Source organism: Battus philenor, unplaced genomic scaffold (assembly GCF_028537555.1).
Source record: "Battus philenor isolate CCGP_79_NKW_IND1 unplaced genomic scaffold, ilBatPhil1.0.hap1 SCAF_26, whole genome shotgun sequence".
Classification (NCBI taxonomy): Eukaryota; Metazoa; Arthropoda; class Insecta; order Lepidoptera; family Papilionidae; genus Battus; species Battus philenor.
Window position 1 is genome coordinate 7,517,989 of NW_027181689.1, and position 16,174 is coordinate 7,534,162.

Consider the following 16,174-nt stretch of genomic DNA (forward strand, 5'->3'; position numbering starts at 1 on the left):
CATTATTTGCGCTTTTAAAAATTTTCAAAAAAAAACGTTTGCATGTTAAGAGTTATTATACTACAAATAACTTTATAGAAAATCACCCTGCGAAGCTGAAAAGCACCCTGGGAAAGATATGTTTGCCTGCAGGCTATTTAATTGTTAATTAAAGATGTAAATATATATTCTCTTAAAAATATATGTAGTTTGGCTGAGGTCTTTTCGCCTGTTCTTCAATATGTCTCAAAAAATAAATTTTCACCTTTTTTTTTTTAAAAAAATCGTAGAAAACGATGTAAAACTAAAAACAGGCAATATAATAAACATTTTTGAAACAAATAGTTTATACATAAATGAAATATTAATAACAAATATTTTGTTTTATCTGTGTAAATATCCATTTAAGTTCACGATACAAAAGTCCGGTAATGGCTAAGAAGAAAGCATTGTCTTACATTTTAATCGTTACAAAAATATTATACATTAAAAAAGTATGAATGAAGTAAGCAACGCTTTCATTCGAAAAGCGGCAAATCTGTTTTGAATGGGTGATTGAAGTCATTGTTTCGATTCTCTTTGTTGCAAAAATAAAATATGAATATTCTATATCTTCGTACCATTAAATTGTTATTCATTGATTTATTTCAGAGTTTCGCTTACGGTTTTAGAGACTGTTTATTTCAGTTTGTAAATTGCTATGTGTCAATTTAATATATTTATGACAGCCGTTCGAAAACCAATCGACCTCGTCAGGATCGAGGTCAAATATAACAAGGGTCGCTAGGAACTGGCTATTCCACTTCTTCTTCCATGCTTCCCCCACTTCTTCTCCCAGCGCTAACGCTTTCCGAAGTGGTAGTAACCTTAACTAGGTAACAGCAACCAAGTAGAGGTTCGACCCTCTCGGATGCCCTTGATTATGCATGCTGAACAGGTACGAGGCAAAAATAATACCAGGAAATGTACAACCTATCTCATTCTTTAGCGATAACAAGGTAAGCATACGTCTACATGTAGGTAAAATTGAGCCTGGTCATTTCATGGAGCGTCCGCCTAAGCCGATATAAGGCCTCCCATTGTAGTATGTAGCGGTCAGAGCCGTGGCTTCCCAGGGAGACCTCAAGATTTGATACCTTAAAAGATGTTTAGGCCAAGCACCTTCAGCGCCCGACTTTCTCGCACCTGCAGAATCTTGAAATGCTGGCAGCAGTATAAGTCAGTCAAAAATATATATATTACTTTAAACTTTTTTATTTCGATTAATAATTACTTTTTGCTTATAGTAACAACGGCTATGATTTGGCAACTGCAATCAAGTCAAAGATCTGTACGCAATTTAATTAAACTAATCTTTGCCAAAGTTTACGGAATACGTTTCATAACATTTTAAGTTTCCCCACAAATTTAATACTTACGGTTCGGGATTAAATTTTCGACATCGCGCTATTCACGAAATGACAGAAAAGCAAAAGTTTTTTAATTATAATAATTGCTATTGTACTGCAACATTCCAACGATGATCCATGGGGCTGAAAGGTTCTCAAATGGCAACTACAAGCCCTTAGATGGGGCGCCAGTTGGCCTCCCACTAAGCGAACCGACGATATTGTCATTAACATTGTTAAAAAATCGCTGGATGCGAGCAGCGCAAGAACGATCATCATGGCGTTCACAAAGAATCCTAGCAGACATCTGCTGAGATAGGAATAGAACATTCTCTTTCTATCTCTTCATTCCTTCACAAAAGTCCAAATTATCTTCTCCGTTTTCGATAACATTCAAGCAATGAACGCATGCTTGAGTGGATAGAACAGATACATTACAATAGGTCGAAAACGTTATACCAAAAAAAAATCAAAGAAACTCGCACTCTCCTTTAGTCGCCTACATAAATTACATTTTTCAAATATTATAACTTAAGAATATTAAGTCTCTAGTGCCCATTTGTTCTGGTCGTTATGTGGCCTGCCCTCCGCCACTTCAATTTGCTAAACCGCTAGACTGTGTCGATAATATTCGTTCGTTTTAAAACTTTTTCATTCATGATTCGTTATAGTGGAAATGTACTTAATAAGTAAAGATTATCGTGATATTATTATTATGTTTCAAAGTGGTTGTTTTGGAAACATTGAACTCTTGGGCTCTTGTTATATTATATCATATTCGAAAAAGAAGTCTCTACATATGTAATTAATTACGTGAATAATGAGGCTTAAAAAGGCTTAAAATTAATCTTAGTTTAACTTTGCCGAAAGGACGAACTTTTTTAAAAAGAGTTAATTAATATTTAAGTTTTTAATTAATTATAAACTTCTTTATTACTTTTAATTTATTAATTAAAAAATTAAATATATATTTTAAAACACCGACTACAACAGAACCTTGTCCTTCAGGTGGCTTTATTATTTTTTTACTTACCTCCTCGCCTCGCGTCGAACTGACCGCGGGAATTAAGGACGTGTCTCGAGAGAGGACAGGAGTTTTTGTCTGACGTCTCGTCTGCGAAGCGATAACAAAGCGATAGCCGACACGTTGTCGACCACCGAAGAGAAGTAGAGTACGTGGCGTAAACACTTAAGGTGTTCGCGGAGTTTTAGTTGAGTGATCGCGTCGTTATACAATTGTTCGCGAATAGTCAATACACATCCACGGCTAATTGTTATCTCAATGCCGTAAATAAACGCATCTTTTAAATACAAGTACACTTTATTTAAATAATTTTCTTAACACACATCTGAATGAAATATTTATTTTTAATTATTAATATATGTTTTCAATAGATAGTACTACCAGAATTTTTTTAGACTTGAGCATTCCAGTAATAAATATAAATTAATGTAATAAATTTTGCAGCAGCACTTTAAATTTATACTTACTGATATAGTAATTTAATGACAATTTAAATATGCAACGCGTATACTGTCAGACACACGACGTTCATACGGAACTGCCAAATACATAGTTTCAATAGTAATTATACTTTCGGATATTTTTTGTATATTTTCTTCTATAAGCCATCAACCAAAACAGAGCATATATTTTTATGTATGTATAACAATTACTCAAATTGTTTAACGTTATTATAGTACCTAAACAGTCTTTTAACTATACTACTATCTATATTGTCGTTATCGTCGTTTCAGACCGGTGGCGCTTGCTGCAAGGTCTCTCCCGAAAATATCTATAGGAGGATATTCCATAATCGCCACGCTTCGCAGGCGAGTTGGAAATCAGAGTGTAGTATTTTGGTACTCATAGGACGCTGCTGCCTATTCTCTGGAAACTTGCTTGTGAGTAGTTGCTCTCCTAAATGATTCATGTTCAAAGTGTGAATTATATAAGATTGTGTTCCAGGAATCGAACTCCCAACCTGCGATCGCAAGTCTCAGTAATCTTGGCTACAGCTGCTCATAGACTATCTGTTGTAATTATTTTTTTTATTTTTTATTGTAATTGACATAATTTTTTTAAGAAACTACTTAATAAAATAACAAAAATTGTTAAGCAATTTCATATGAAAATAGGTGTTAATTACCATTTCCTTAATTTTCTTGGAGTACGTTAATGTAGATCTGATTCGGACTCCACTGTTATTATACTACCTGTGTACAGCCTCAGATATTATTACTTTCTCGAAGCAGCCGTTTAAAACCGCTTTTCCCTTTGGGTCGTGTTTTCTGTGTGCATAGCCCGCCCAGTGGTTTATTACTACACGCTTGATGGCATCTGCAAGTTTATTTATCTCTCTGTTATATATTACCTTTGTCTCGTCGTCTCACCCACTATTTTTAAATGTCATCTTGGCTAAAAATATATTGAGATTACATTTATTTATTTACACTTCTTATCCTATATATATATGGTCACATACCAACGCAAGCCCTATAATGGAATCCTCAAGGAAAGCGAAGACGTGGAAGCCTAAGGCAAACCTGGCGGCGATCACTGCGGAAGTGAAGGCAGTTGGATCGACGTGGAGCGAAGTAAAGCGCGAAGATCAAGACCGCTCAGAATAACGACGTACTGTGGACGCCCTCTACCCCATCTTGGGGACAGGAATAAATGATGATGATTCTATATATAATTATATAATAATGTCGAAAATATATCCCGTCAATCTTTTGGAAGGTACACATATACGAGTAGGTTATTAAATTTCGCGTATAAATTTTTAATATACATCCACTGCAACAATGACCGGTCTTGCGCTCCTCGCATCCAGCGAATTCCCGCGACCTTAATTATGTCGTTGGTACACTTATTGACCAAACAACCCACTCCGCGTCTACCGGCTCATCGTCGCCACTTGAGGAACTTTCGGTTCTAAGTGCCATCGCTGGAATGATGTAGTACACTATACTTTTAAAAATACTTTTAGTTTCTGTAATTTCGCATATTGTACTAAACTATGTCATCAGTCCACCAACTAAGAGACCTCCCATGGGCTTATCGTCACCAATAAAGAAACTTTCTTCTTCAAAAGCCGTCGTTTGTAGGCTATGAGTCTAGCCCACCGCCACTTCAAGCAAGCAATGCAAATTCGAACTACGTCAATGAAGAGACAACTCATCTGCCGATCTCCTCTTTTATAATTAACATTAACGATTTGACAGATAAATATGTACAACCACATGTAACATTGTCTATTTGTGACCCAGGTTTCCATTCCGATTTTATGTTTGTATATTATGACTAACATACAGGGTCGTGTTAAATAAAGGCGCATTTTATGAATATTTCATGATATGTAGGACACTTAAGATAGCCTAGAGCCTCTTTTTTAACCTTCAAAAACTGTCTTAAAGCAAAAAGAAATATCCATTTTTACACAAACTGCTTACCTAAGTTATTACCATTAACAACACTAAGCTGTCTGAAATTGTTTTAAGTAAAAACCATCCAATATTTTAAAATATTCGTATTTTTTTAAATTCTTTGATAAAATGATTATTTGTAAAATATAGTAAAACAAATAAACCTTCTTTTCACAATGTCAATAACATTAATTCGTTTTAGTAACCTTTAATAGTCACGGTCGTCATTTGACTACCATTGACATTATTAAGTTTATCTCCACGAGTAAACGAACATTTTTTGGCAATTTTTACTTTATTTTTATGATTAAATAAAGTTATTTCAGCGAAAAAATTTGAAAAAAAAATATTTTTCTTTAATAGGTGATCTTGTAACAAAGTATGAATATATAAGACGTATGATGTTCCTCAATTCAATCCTTGTATTTCTAGACTGAAGGTAAACATTAATATAAAAAAAATATTAGTAACTTAAAAGATTAAATATGAAAAGATTAAAAATTATAAAATTAAATGGTGACTACAATTTACGGAATGATTTTTAATCTTCTGCTAGAACCCCTCTGCAGGTGAAGGCCTCCTCCAAGGATGCCCAATCTTCTCTAGATTTGGCTTTTTGGACTAGTCCGCACCGGCGACTTTAATTACATCAACTTCCCATATTGCGTTTCTTTTGCATATAATATTACGTAAAATAAATACCTTTTATTTTCATATACTTGCCCGCCATAGCAATTATAGAGGTCAACGGCCTCCCGCCGAATATAGCAGCTTGAATCAGGGCTCCTGGACAACACCTTGAACTTTTCTACCTGTCAAAGCAGCCATCTAAAAGAAGCCGGGCGCCTGCCTCTTCGAGCCCGTTGAAATCAAATAAAAATCCCATTTAGATGCAGCAGCAAGCAGTGTTGTCCAAAATAAAAGTAGTAATTTTTCAACAGGAACGCTATTTAAATCCTCTATTCAAGTAGTGTTCCTATTCGGCTTATCTAAATTCTTCTTTGAACTCTTAGGTGTAGTCTCCCATTTTTTAGCTTCATAAACGCACTCTTTTTCTTATTTAACTAATGTGTAGAATCAAAGACACTTTTAGTAAAAATATGTCACTCTCCTCTTATCATCAGTATCATCATCATAATTCTATTTATTTATCAGGGCCTGTTTAAAGCGAAATGAATCCAGCTTCTTTCTATCACTTTAACAAAGTCTTCTATCCACCTTGTGAATTAACGTCGTACATCGCGCTTACCAGGTCATGGTATCCACTTCAACTCATATTATCACTGACACGTTCTCTTTCCTAAGTCAATTTTCATTTAAATTAATAGAAACTAATAATTTATTCTATCAATCACGCAATCAGTAACCTTTTCACATGATAGCGTCTACTTTATAAATAAATCTACAAATTACATATAAGTATACGTTAATAGTGTTATCCTTTCAAATGGAAAATAAGGTAACAATTTCTATTGCGAGCTATTTCCTTTCATCCGTGCGCAATTCACTTGATTGAGCAATTGACCTTCCCACCGCTTTATCGCCAGGTCATTAGATAGGCTACCTACGCCATTACGTTGCAAGCGGGATACTCGTTAACTTGCGATAGCGACGACGGAGGATGTTTCGCTTTCTGACGTAAGAAAATCATTGAAAGGATTTTTATATGTATTGTAAATGTTTACAAATACTTATATTTTCCGGGTCATTTGAAAACTACAGAATGACAAAAAGAACGTCTTGATAAAATTATACTTAGCAATTTGCTCGATTCAAATTAGAATTATAATAACTATGTATATATTCTTAACTCAAGTTCTGTACAAATACAATTCTGCTTTGGAATAAACTCCTCCTCAAAATTAGCGTGTCAATAAAACCTTTGTGTAAAAAAATAGTCGAAATCTACTGACGGAAGCTTAAACGATTTCTATACTATATGTAATAATATAATACTTCTTTTCTTGATAAAATTATAGAAATGAAGACAAAATTGCATTTCGGAAATACAAGTTTATATGCAGTATTATGATGTTCTACAATACTTAATCATTGACGTTCTTTTGTTAGAAGATAGTTATTTGTCTAAAAAACAAAAGAAACAACATTCCAATCCCTTATTTTAGGATTTTGTTAATTTTTAATTAACCACCAAAACTTCTCAGTTTAACCTTCAATGGATATTTTTTTACCAAATGTCACTGTTAGCTGTGTTGTAGCCTCTTCACAGTGTCCGATGATATCTCGGCAAATTCAAATTATAAAAAAAAAACAACAATATCTGGAGTGATTTTCTTAATATATAATATATTATACAGTATATGTACTATATATTCAAAAGTTACGCACATACTTGTAATTTACGTATGTATCATATTTACCTGCTTAAGCAAGAGTAAAAAATAAAATAGTATATTATTGCCTGCCTGTTGTAGGCAGGCCACATGGCGTGCAAAATAGATGGCTGCTGTGGCCCCAAAGTTCTGGAACACCACGCACTGGCAGTAGCAGCGTTAGACATCCACCCACAAGGTGGCTGTAATCACTGGATACAAGAAGAACAATAAAATTTCGAGACATACTAGTCACCATCAATGTTATGTAAGAAATGAAAATGCTATACCTGTTATTAGTTTCCATAAAGTGTCTCGCTCATTTGTAGGTCAATGTATACAATTCTATAACAAACTACCAAGTCTACGCGGTGAATTTATTTCTTAGTAGATTCAAAAAAATTATTAAACACAAGCTCTGCGAATAACCATATTACTCTATTTCAAAGTAAGTTCACGATAAAAATGTTTGTGAATTAATTAATTTAGCTTTTAGGGCAAAACATTTTTTTTTGTTTCTACAATAATGAAAAAAAGAAATAACAAGCCGCAGTGAGTTTCTTCTTGGTTCTTCTCAGCAGTTGGCATGTTACGAACTAACGTAAACTTAATTTTCAGCTGGCGGTTATAGATGAACCTGTAATGTAATATTCTTATATTATAAAGCTATAAAAAAGTAATTATGACGAAAGAGTATTGATAGATACCACGCTAGTAATATTGAGCGTTCTCACTTGATTGTTACACACATTTAAGAATTTCTAGAGAAATGCTACAATTATTAGTGTTATATTACAGTTTTACTTGTCTTATTTTCATGTCAAGGTACCGAATGTCCCCACAATGTACTTTATCTATATAATTATTCGTCTACTAACTTTCGTCAGATAAGGATATATTTTACAAATATTCTTACCAAATATCAAGTATCTAAACCTGTTGGTTGCAGAGTTATCGTGATGAATCAGCATATGACTGCGAATCTCTTATAATTATTTCTCATCTCTTATAATACTGGGTAGCCCCCTAACCGCTTCCATATATGTGATATTATATGTGGTTTGACCAAAATGGATAGATTTGATGGATTGAATTTGGATTCAATGCAAGGGAGCAGTGTGCACTTTCGCCGACTAGACTCTTTTCATATCTCTCCGCCATATTAAAATGATTCTGTACCCACACAGTCTATACGGTTTATTTTAGAACTTTTCCCAATCAAAGGAAGAGCGCAAACGTCGAAGCAAAATATGAAAAAATAATAAACTATCGTCACTCGATATTCGGTTGCCGCCGAATAACAGGAGCTATATACGAATAGCAAAATCACGTACGATTAGCTAATATCTAACCAAAACAGCTTCTGAAACCCATTCCAGAAATGAGCTGATGTTTGCTTTTAACAGGCCTAAATTCTTAAGCACGGGGATGAGAAACACGCGGCCCGCAGGCCACCTGTAGACCGTGAAACATGTTTATGTGGCCCATTGAGCATTTTTAAAATTAAATTTATTTTATCGACTTTATCACATCAATGTCAAATCATAATAATTAAATAGTGGTACATGCTGAACCGAAATAATTACTTAATAATAACCACTAACGAAAACTGAGTGATGTGACGGTCAGAAAGCGACATACGTATAATACATACGCTTGTCACGAAAAAACGCTGCCAATTTTCAATAAAATTTTCAAGTACAATCGTTTTTCCGTTTTAATATTGCTTATTTTTATTTTGAATCAAAATTCGTATATTTTTCTATAACAGCGTTTATTAAAAAGTTTTATAAATTATTAATAAGTGTTACATTATTTGCGGCCCGCCAAAAAAAAAAATAAAATTCAAATTGGCTCGTTGATTAAAATGGTTGCTCACCCCTGCTTTAGCAGATTAGTAAGATATTTCGCTGTTGCACCTCTCCCTCCTACGTACACCGTGTACAAATTTATTATGAATCTATTCCTAGACATTGTATATATTTTATTTAAAACGTTAGTATGTACTCATATAGACTTATTACGGTTTTGGAATCTCCTAGCAAGTTATTTAAAGGCAAGGTAATATAGTGTGTTGTAGCTAATAAAATTATATAGCACAATTTTATGACAAAGCGCATATATGGAATAACGATATCATTTAAACAAATGTATTTATTGTTCTTGCTACTCTTAAAAATATAATATCATAGTAATTCATATATAATGAAAGTCCTGGCACTAGTTTTGCACAAAATGATTATAAAATTTAAAAACAAATGTGCATGAATAAAATTAATCAATGTTAACAAATAATGTCAAAAAAACTTCGACCCTGCCAGGATTCGAACCTGGAATCTTCTGATCCGTAGTCAGACGCGTTATCCATTGCGCCACAGGGCCCGTGTACTACAGTGGTGAAACACATGTAATACATTGTTTATAAATTATCACTTCGAGACTTTACTCCAACGTTAATGAATATCCTGTCCAATAAACAAAATTACTAAATTTAAAATAAATGATCCAAAATAATCACTTTATTTATTGATTTAATGTCGTAATAATAAACGACAAGTTTACAAAAATAATGTTACTATTTCGTACACGCAAGGCCTTAATAATAATGTTTTACATTTTCATTGTAATGCTTTATGGTACACGATATTTTTTTTTTTTGGTTTAATTATATCGTAAAAAGCCGTTTTGATAGTCATAAAAAGTCTCAAAAATTTGACAATTGGAATCAAATATTTTATTATACTAAACGGTTTATATACTAAAAGAAAAGTGTATTCTTTGCTCTTTTCCATTTTACGTTTCCATAAGAACCTTGTGTGTTAAAGTACTAGCTTAATGAAAATTTGGAAAAAAAATACTTCCTCAAATCCATAAAGGTTTCTCGAACCGTATGCAGACCTTTGTGATTCACTTCTATTAAAAAATATTATTTAATATGTTATACTAAATTGTTAGAACAAATTAGTTTTAATTCGTATGGATATTTCTCTAAATATGTGAAAATATATTTTTTTTTAAATTACTTTTCAGAATAAAATAATAATTTTCTAGCAAAATTTTTAAAAAATCTGTTTCCGCCCGGGATCGAACCGGGGACCTTGTGCGTGTGAAGCACACGTGATAACCGCTACACTACGGAAACTTATTTATAATATTCTTAACAAATTATGTAAAAGGCTTATATCGTGTCTACTTAATTGTATATGTTGTAAATGTTCTACTGAACACCTTGTAAATTTAAATTAAGGCTGCTTAATTTGTCAAAAATGTCTCTCAGAAATGCAAATCGTAACCACCAAACATCATCCATCAGGAAACGAAAATGAGTCTCTTTGCTATGAATAAATGTAATTACTTCATTTTTTATTAAAATATACCGATTTAAAACGTTTCCTTTCGACAACCATCTGACTTCAGTGTGATACGATAAATTCTTATAATCGGAATCTAATGCTTCACAAAATGCTGAAAACTTTTTGAATCGAAGAGCATTTGTATTAATGTAATTTACTATTATGACCACTTCATGTTGTTGTGCCAAGGATGGGAGGAACCGCCTTGACACAAAAAAATCCTCTATGAATTATGCAGTGAACAAATTTGACATTTGGATTTTTTGTTATGACATGTGCTTTAAATCCCTATTTTAAACCTATCACAGCTGGAGCTTCATCTGTGCAGGCCTAAATACAATTTTCCCATCTCAAGTTATACTTCATAACATTTTCATCGACTAATTCAAAAATTTCCACACCAGTCGTTCTTTGTTTTAATTCTTTAGGAAAAAAGTAATTATTCACAATTTTTCTATATCGACGTACAGAAAATACTTTATTATTATTATCTGTGCTTTCATCAAGCTGTATAGCCCATTTTTTTGAAGGGTCATTAAAACATTGTCTCAATTGCAACTCAATATCATCTGACATATCTACAATTATTCTTGCAATAATTTTTGATGATTGTGGAATTTTCGTAAACTTCTCCACAGCATTTCGTTAACATACATCCAGCCGCAATTTTTAAAGCAGGCAAGATAATTTCTTCCGCTTCCGCGTGAGCTTTCGCTTTTTTAACTTCATCTGACGTGGTCATAAATAATTTTGATTGCTTTTAAAGACGCTTATTGGATTGTTCATCTGGTTCCAATGATTAGTCTCAATATGGCGAAATAGTTTACTTAGCAACATTGCTTCGTTGTTGAAAGTTTTTTGGCAAATTAAACCAAACGCAAATAAAGCAAAACGGTAGTGATGGATCATTAACTGATGGTATAATTCCATATTTAAGATAATCGTATTTCCGTTTTTTCACGGCTGATTTTACGATTTTCTTGTCTTCACTGTTTTCGTTTGGATTTTATCACTGCCACCTTTTCCAATTACAAATCTCTCCATCTTGTTTTGAAATAATTTAGAATACATAATATAAGAGCCTTTCTTAATAATGTTTAATTAAAATTACCTTGAGTTAAAAGTGAGTGAGAATCTCAGTAAGAATTAATTATAAGCATAGGATTCTTGTGCCACAACAAATTATTTTTCACTGTTTTTTAACCAACAGATTTTACTGTATGCGAAACTACAACGATGGAAAAATACGACTAATATTGCTACAGCAATACTTTGACGAAAACTCCAAAATGTAACATTTGTATTTTTTTCATCTTTTCTAGCCGTGCAAGAACATGCCGCGAACCCATCCACATTAGCCTTTTTATTTTTTAAAGGTTGACCGACCGATCAGTTTAAACCGTGAATGGCGATGCCATATTATTATATAAAAATGTTCGCGGCGCCCCTAGAATTTTTCGTGGCGCACCGGTTGCCCGACACTGCACTAGAGGGACAGATGACCTTCTAAAAGTCGTTAAAAAATGCTGGATACAGGCCATTTTCAGAAAATCTATGGGTTAGACATATCCAACAGCTGTCGTCTTGTGACTGAAAAGATAAACAAATACCGATTGTAAATAAATATTGTATGTAATGACAAAATATGATAAATAAATTGTATTATACATATAACAAAATAGTGTATTCGGAACAAAGTCGCATTTAAATCAGAACCAGGTCATACACGGTGATAAGAAAATTACGTAGACGTCTCGGAATAGAGAATTTTACGAGTGAAGTTTTTTTACGATAGGATGTCTTTATATGTATCTCAGCTGCTTGTTAGTCTGTTACGCTTCGAAAGGTATCGTGGCAATATATTATACTTATTAAAATGCTAGCCAGGTTTCTACAAACTCACAACAAACTCTGTGAAATTAATCACATATGCACAAAATAAAATATACGCCATACATTGTTTTTAAGATTAAGATTAAGATTAAGATAAGATTAAGTAAATATTGAATTGCATTTATTGTGGCTTTACTTTGAATTGCAGAAGCTAAATGCTGTTATCCACGAAAGCTAAGTGGGGAGTGAGAGGAAGTTTGGTTTATGTTCTTTCTCCGTGCTGTTTGATAGATGAGAAATGACACCAGCAGAAGCATGGCTGATTGAGAATTTAAAAAATGATGATGACATTCAGTAGTCCAACCTTTTCACTTTGGATATATTCTTAGACCTGCCGAATGTGTACAAAAAAATACGAAAATTCAGTAACTAACACGTAGCTATAAGATTTTATACATATGTATGTAGAGACTACTATAAAAAGGACGCAATATTTTTGGTAAACATAAAAGTAAGTTCGGGAAATCGAAAGTTTATGCGATAAAAGATTTCGTCAAACAAACTTTCTATTACGAAATTTCGGTGGAAAACAGCCGGCTCGTAAAGTTGGCGATACGACTTGACTGCGTAATAGAATAAGGGATGTGAAAATTTTCTCCACTCAATATACATGTATAGAATGGCCGGTTATGTATGTAAAAGCTTTAAAAATATGAATGTATAGTGTAAGTTTTACGCCCATTTCTGCTCAATCTATATAAAGCGTAAACTATAAAATATGTCACATTAATTTATTTTTTCTCGCGATCGCGATAAGCCAGAACCAGTAGAACAAAACCTGCTAGTACAGAAATTAAACAATGATTAATTTTAATCTGATGTTATTTGTAATTTGAAAACTTTTTTCTCATTATATTATTAACTATTACTTAAACCATTGCTTTATATGTATAGGGTGTACAATACACTTATTAACAGCCAATGATCTATACGTTCTCCCCTTTATAACTTTTGATATGATCTCTAGAACTTGAAATAAAAACAAAACGTCTATTTAAACTACCAGTATTTGTTTGTGGGAGATTAATACATAGTGATTTTTAAGCACAAGTAAAAAACATACTTACTCTTCGTTATCATTATTTCAGCTGAAGAGTTCACCGCTGGACATGGGCTTCAAGTTTACGATTTCAAAGATTTCCAATGAGACCGGTGTGAAACAGCCTCCGATCAGTGTTTTCACATAATCATAACAAAGTCATTCATCTTTTGACCTACCCATTGCCACTAGTGGCAAGACTATGTCGTATACTTTCGTTTATGAGAAGGACCGCAGAAGAACCATAGTCAACGATGAAGCTCAAAGAACTGTTCGTCTGATGTGGCAGTCGACGAAGCCAATGCTTGTGCAACCAACTGCCGTTCTTACGAACCCTGGGGCCAAGAGATTCACGAATGGCAACGACTAGACAGTACCGGTCGCATTTCAACAGGAATAAAATAATGTGACATATTTTAGGGTGATTACTTTAAACAGGGTGATTAGACAAAGGCGGAAAACGTTACGCGTTTTTTTTTTCAGACTATTAAAACTGAAAAGGGTTGAATCTTTTACACCTACAACCAATCATACTGTTTACAAACCATTTCTGTCACAACTCTCGAAAATATAAAATCCCCTTGAACAATTAAATGCATTGACATCGCTGATAATGCTACACTGTGCGACCGCAGATGCCACCCACGTCGTAAATATTAAATAAATTCCCGGAGCACGAGTTCTATTTTCGACGCTAAAGTTCCAAGGATTATACAAATACGCAAAACTCTGGAATTGCTTGTTAGATTCTGTCATATTGTACCTGCATACTTTACCTGTTTAACTATGCAAGTCAATTTAAAAAATGTAATATGGGTAATTCTTATAAAAACAAATGTTAATAAAATAAAATAAAACCTCTGAAGTAATCCGCAATAAATCGTAAAAATAAGTAAATCATGATAATGTCAAATAGCATAAATAAGTATTAATAAAGCAAAGAGATGTGAAAATTTCATTAAAATTGAAAAACGAGGCGAAGAAAATAAGGTTATGAATAAAAGAGAAGTTGTATGGAAAAGAATCAATGAAAATTGTAGAATGAACGGAGACGAAAGATAGATCATGTAAAAGAATGACAGTAGAGTACGGAAATAAAAGAAATGGATATGAAAGATCATTAAAGAATTAGAAAACCTTTTCCCAAACTAGAAAATGATACGACAGGCCCCCAATAGCAATTGCCTTAAAAATAATATGGGTAATGTAACATACCTTGGTCACATGCAAAGTAAAGATGACCGTATCAGTAGATCTCTAGTCAACGATTAAGTGGGTGGCATCAGATCTTAGGATCGATGTTACAATGGACACAACCATTAAAAACTTCCGCAGAATAAATGACACATAAATTGCTTCGTGCTATCATACCGCAGCCCGAAAAAATACTTATCCACTTCGAGCAAACAATCTTAACTAGCATTTTAATAGTCAGCCAATCGCTTGATACTATCACAAACCTAATTTCAATTAACACACCCGAGGCTATGTTATTTTATCTTAAAAAGTGTTTACTGTTTACACAATGACTGTTTACAGGTGCAAAAACTTCGAAGAGATTAAAAAAGGCGCTGCTGTAATTTTCGGAGGTCAGAAAGGGGTCATGAAAATGATAACACTTGGGCGTAAAATCTTAACGAAGACTGTTCAGAGATTGAACTATGATATATATAATGCCAAGGACTGTCTTTACTAAAAATAGGGTGGAAGGCTGTTAATAATCGATTTAATTAAATAATCTATTGGACTTTGTTCTGGCAAACAATTACCTATTTATAGTTGCTTAAAGTTAAATACATCATTAGATAAATACTGTTATCGTTAACAACCTATTGATCTTTGTTCTTGCAAATAATCACTTCCAATATATTACTTTTTAACTTGAATAACAATGAGTAGTTATAACAATTCAATAGTAAGAACATCGTTTAGATATAAATTTATGAGAATTTTGCACTGCAATCCCTGTGACCACGACTGCTCTGCCCAGATAGAGCATGCGTCTAACAAAAAGCTGTCATATAAAAAATGATAGGCCACTAGGAATGGTCGTCACTTATGTACGTAATGAGAACAAAACTAAAATAGCCCAATTTAAAAGAAACTAGACGAAGAAATGAGGGTTCTAAACTACTTGGTATTAGAAGAACCCACTACCAACTCACATTTTTTGTTATTATTGGTGAAGCCCAAGTCGTTAACAGAATTATATTATTAAAAAGACTAAAAAAATAACTTTTAAATTATTAAAACGTAAACGCATTTATCGAGCTTTTCAAAATTAAATGTACGACGAAGAAATGTTTTGTGATAAATTTATCGAGTTCCCCCACTTTGAAATATGTCTTTCATTCGGCAAGCGGAGTTACCGGAGCGGCGGGAGAATTTAATCTTGAATTATTCACGCTTAGCGTTCAAATTTACTCAAGATTTAAACGAATTATTAAAATGATTTAGGCGAAACTCTCTGTTCATTTAACAATGCCAACGACTGGAAACAAGCTTTATTATCACTATCGAATGACTACTATGTTATTTTCTACTGGTGGTAATAAATACCACTACTCTTTGCCTGACCACGGAATCCTCGCTGTACTAAAGACTAAAACAATTCGTACTGTTTTACATACACAAACACAATTTAATAGCATTAATGAAACCATTTCTTCTTCTTCTTTTCAGCCCGTAGACTCCCACTTCAAGGCATATGCCTCCCCTAAAGATATTTATGGAGGATATACCATAATCGTCACTCTATGC

The 16,174-nt window shown here is 33.3% G+C and overlaps 2 non-coding genes across 2 annotated transcripts; both read right to left on the minus strand.

The window, feature by feature from the left end:
• Window positions 1–9,438: 9,438 nt before the first annotated feature.
• TRNAR-ACG (transfer RNA arginine (anticodon ACG)) lies at window positions 9,439–9,511 on the minus strand. Its single transcript has one exon. It is a non-coding gene; the product is annotated as a tRNA-Arg (tRNA).
• Window positions 9,512–10,198: 687 nt separating this feature from the next.
• Window positions 10,199–10,271, minus strand: TRNAV-CAC (transfer RNA valine (anticodon CAC)). The gene has a single exon. It is a non-coding gene; the product is annotated as a tRNA-Val (tRNA).
• Between the last annotated feature and the right edge of the window lie 5,903 nt (window positions 10,272–16,174).